This window comes from Gavialis gangeticus, unplaced genomic scaffold (assembly GCF_001723915.1).
Source record: "Gavialis gangeticus isolate Ggan-Ray unplaced genomic scaffold, GavGan_comp1, whole genome shotgun sequence".
Taxonomy (NCBI): domain Eukaryota; kingdom Metazoa; phylum Chordata; order Crocodylia; family Gavialidae; genus Gavialis; species Gavialis gangeticus.
In genome coordinates, this window is record NW_017728992.1 from 151,020,430 (window position 1) to 151,025,308 (window position 4,879).

At 36.1% G+C, this 4,879-nt stretch overlaps 1 protein-coding gene across 1 annotated transcript in view; it reads right to left on the reverse strand.

The window, feature by feature from the left end:
• CALB1 (calbindin 1) overlaps positions 1-4,879 on the reverse strand; it is a 26,598-nt gene that overhangs the window by 16,063 nt on the left and 5,656 nt on the right. The window lies entirely within an intron of this gene.

Below are 4,879 nucleotides of genomic sequence, written 5' to 3' on the forward strand. Positions count from 1 at the left end.
GCTGCCTTTCCATATGTCTGCAAAAATAGCCTCGGTTGTAGCTGGCTGCCCTGCTACTGGCAACAGAGCAGTCAGCATTGCCCTATGTGCTGTTGCTTTCCAGGGCACTCAGAGAATATGTACAGTAGAGAAATGGGAATTGATTGGCATTAATCAGTCCCAATCCTGAGTCCTTCAGGTACAACAGCATGGTAGGGGATCTCCCATCACTTCATGCCCAAAGCTTTGCCCCTGCAAGATAAGTATCAACCTACACTTTCACAAAAAAAATGAAAATGAAGCCAGTTTCATGTTGTACTGTTTTAACCTGATGTTCTGGTGATGACTGCTGACTTATCTCCACATGAAACCCAATGTTGGCAAATGAAAAAAAAAACTGATGATGATTTTATAGTGTTCAGTACTTAATTAATTTGGGTTTTTCTCTTCTCATACTAAATAAAACAAAACCCCCCGAATAATTAAAAAAAATTCAAAAACACGTTCAAAAGATTTTTTGACTTGTTTGAAGAAGTAGACCATCTCTCTTTAAAAAGGTAAGGAGAAGGAATTGAAAAGAAGAAAAAGATTTTAAAAGCTGAGTAGAGGAGGAAAATACCACTTAAATTCATCCTTTTGTAAAGAGCAGATGTAACAAACTCCTCGTAGCAGCAGAGTCATTTTAGATTTCAGATTCAAAATGCTGAGCTTTTCTATGTTCATCTCTTATGCTTTCCCCTATATCAATTCACCCAATTCATTGCAGTATTACTGTCTAATTATAGGTCCTTGCTTGGGCTTTATTGCTGGATTCCAAGGGAACTCTTAGCTGCCTTCAGTTCCTGTCCCACATTCCATAGGCACGTTTTACCATATTTCAAGGAGATGGAAATAAACCATCTGCATTTCCAAAATTATCATCGCAAGAAATCAGTCATATTTGCCAGGACACTTATAATACTTGCAACAATGCAGCAGCTGATTATAGACTATCAAGCATATCAAAGAGAATTCTGAGTGTTTTTGCTAAATGGTTAAATACTAAGCCTAACTGATAGAAAGTGAGGTGTATCTGTTTCAAGTCAGAAATTCCATTCTTTGCTAGGAGCAAATGGAGTATGTGTGTAGATTGTGTGGTATATTTCTCTGACATTGGTGTGTGGGGAAAAATTAAGACAGCTGGAATTTCCTGCTCCTTCCTGACTAGATCCCTCTTCATTTTTCCCAATGGAGGGATGCCAAGGGTAAGTCACCTTTTCCACTCACCTAGATGATGTTGATGGACTGATTTTTTTACTTTGGGCAGAGGTGTGTATAGATACAAACAAAACAATTTCAGAGCTTTAAATACTCACAAGGATATAAAACTTTCTTCCTCCAGTCAGTCAAAAACATCAGTTTATACAGCATACCACCTTCAGTAATACTGTATAATCACTGGCTATTTCTAAATATGGACGTTACAGGAATGGTGGCCTAAACCAAGGCTACTTAAGCCAAATTTAGGTATCTAACTGACCTAATTTTTTTAAGCCCTGAGCACCCTGGAGCTTGTGTTGACAAAACTGGACTTCATCTAACTTAAGTCAGCAGGAGTTGTTGCATACTTGGCAATTTTGAAAAAATTAGGCCACTTATTTAGGTGTCTCAAATAGGTTCCTGTATCCCCATTTAGATGTACGTGCTTGAAAAAAAATCTTAATTTAAATCACAAATTCCAGATCTTCATTATTGACGCTTATATTCTGGCTAAGTCTTAAGGTCAGTAAGAATTGCTTCTCCTGATTTCATTGGAAAGTAGTTTGTCCCCTTAAACTATAGGGACAAATCACAGTTTTGCAATCACAAGTTCTTTAATGTGTACAGCTAGTTGGAAACATGCTGCTGCTGTAACTTCCACATTGTGACTTACTGTTAGCTACAGTTGATTGCTAATGAATTTGGAAAAAACAGAGTGGAAAATAGTAACTTTCCAAAGAATGACTAACTAGCAGCATCAAATCAGATTTACTGCATGCAATACATTACTATAACAAGGAAAATATTCTTTGAAGGTATGGTCTCATTCACACAGTTGTGTAACTTCCACACAAACCCAAGAGAAGCACATACAGTATTGCTATATCTAGATTTACTTTTCATGGATAGTTGAATACCTTTCTCATTTGATAATTTCATATTAATTTGCATCTGCTTAGATTTTAGACAAAAGTAAAATTTTCCTGGTTTACTTATCTAACTCTTGTTAGCATTGAGAGTCAGTATAACTAGGAGAGGTGGAGCTTGATTCTTTTGACTCCTGCGTGAATCAGCAGTGATTAAGTTCTATCTGGAGGATCTTTATATTACTGAAAGTTGTACAGCCCAGCAAACACATACCTATCATGCATGTTTGACAGCACTTAGCTGTTTAGCTTGTAATGTGAAGCAAGTTTAACTGACTCACTGAGAGTGAGTAAATGTAGGAGCCTTGTGGCAATTCTAAAGTGCCTGTTTCTAAAAAGTCTACAGGTTTGAAGTACAGGAGTTAATAAGGGTGTCTAAATAGACATGCAGAATTCTACAAACCCTCCCTTGCAATAGCAAACTCTGGGCACAACCACAGTTTTGTAAATTTTCCTGTAAGCCCCTACCACTTTAGCAGATAATCTGGCTACTATTTCTGCATTATGATTAACAGAGCATAGCTGGAAGGATGGTTCCACTGAATGTGGCTTGACTCCTCTACATCTGATTATAGGGTTATTAAAGATAGAAGGCAGAATTTTGGTTACTAGCTGGAAAAGAAGCTAGAGTATTTAAAACTGAACACTATGATCAGTGTGCTACAGTTTTCTATAAATCATTACCTAAGTGGATTTCACTTCCTGGTATTGAGCCCTACTGTAAATCCTGTAATGAGTTGAGAGAAGGAGAAAGGAAAGCACTTTCAGTATAGTAAATAATTATTTTTCCATGTAGGACTAAGCTTTCAAAGCATTTGAATATGGAATACCTACAAACCTTGAGATTTAAAAACTGTTTTTCAAGATTTACATTCCAGTAAACACAGCAAAAAAAAAAAATTCTCTTTTGGAGGAAAGGAAGTGATACATTTAACTTGTGGGAACTGGTTAAAAGCTAGAGAACACACCACAATAATGTACTTCTAAACTCCGAATCTACACTTTAAGGCTCTACTTAACTTGGGTGGCAGGACTGAAAATGTGCTGTTTTATTGACAGTCTTTCAGGTCTCCTCTTTATTCATTTCAACATTTTTTTAAAGAATAACTAATAATCAGGATACGTTTACAGAATTTGCAGGGTCTGTGGTGCTATCATGTCTGTGCTTTGTACTTATTAACACAATAAAACAGAGGTTTTTTATTTAAAACATGCTTTTTAGCTACACTTCAGGAGCAAAATGCATGAATAAGGATGAAAGTGAGCTGAATTCATTGTGGAAGCACAGGTATTTTAAATTAGATGCCAAATTAGGGTTAAAAGATCAAATTAATCATATATATTATTATATCATCATCATCTATATAATTCTTTGTGCATGCAGCACCTTTTTATCTGAGATATCATAGCACTCTGCAGACAGATTCAGTTTCACAGTGATACAGCAATGCAGCTTAAGCAGTCTTTTATCTCCTGATTTAGAAATGTAGTGCTGAGGATGTCTGGCTAAGTGCTACATTTCTTGAAAACCCCCTGACATCAGTGGACAGTGGGAGTGCTGAGCATTTAATTACAGATACTAAGGCATGACATGATCAGGCCTGTTTTCCAGGTTTACTGAGTCAGTACAAAAACCCAAACAACAACTTGCGAGAAACAGCTCAAAGTTTCCTTGTTTAACAGGTAGCTTCATAGTGCCTTTCACAAGCAGTCTGCACACTCCTTATGTGGCAGCCTGCTAGTATTATCTATACTTAAAAATGGTAGTTATTTGAATGAAAATTTAAAAATATGCCTGTTCAATTTCATTCAGTCATAGCCTAATTATAATAACTGTAGAGAAATAGCAGCATGCATTTTCCCTATTTGCAAAATTCACAAATAATTGTGACCATGCATAAGTTGTCTTTCGAAAAATCAGGATGCTTTTCTAATATTAAATGTGGCAAGAAATTAGCACATGGGGTTGATAAGTGAATGTTTGTTCATTCATCTAGGAACATTTTTATTATATGATATAAATATTTTAGCAAGCATATTGAAGCTTTGTATGGGAATTATACATTGGCATAAAAAAGGGACTATACCTCAAAGTGGCCCTGTACGGGTAGTGGATATTTTGTTTATCTCATTTATTACCTTTAGTTGTACATTCTGTTTAGTACCACATTTTAAAATGCCTATAATTTAAAAGCAAATCAAGACAAATGTTGTAGTCATAGTTGGTTTCCAAGGAGGTCTCTATATACTGTCCCAGGACATTTGTCTGATCATAAAGTCAGAAACTTCACTGTGTTAAAACTGATTTCACTTAAGTCAGTGACATAACCTCTAATTCAGTAAGTTGTGGATCTGGTCCTAAAATAATGATTGTGAAGCTGAGCCCATAGATACCTTGTTGATTTGCACAATTAAAGACTAAGGCCTAGATAGAAGGGTTTGGAAAGGCAAGTGGCTTCATGAGAATCCATTTCGTAAAATGTGGCCCACATGCTAAAAAATCTATGAAACATATAGACCTAGGACAGAGCAGCTGCTGGACCTTGCCTTTTGCAAAGGGGACAAAGAAGACATATTTTCTATGTTACACATCTATCCATATTTGAGTTCAGTACAGGAAGTTGTAAGTAATCCAAACCCCTCATTTACTGGATCATAGCCATTGTCAAATCTATTCAGAATGTCAACAAATGTTAGCCTTTATTACCCATCCTTGCTATAATATATATATATAT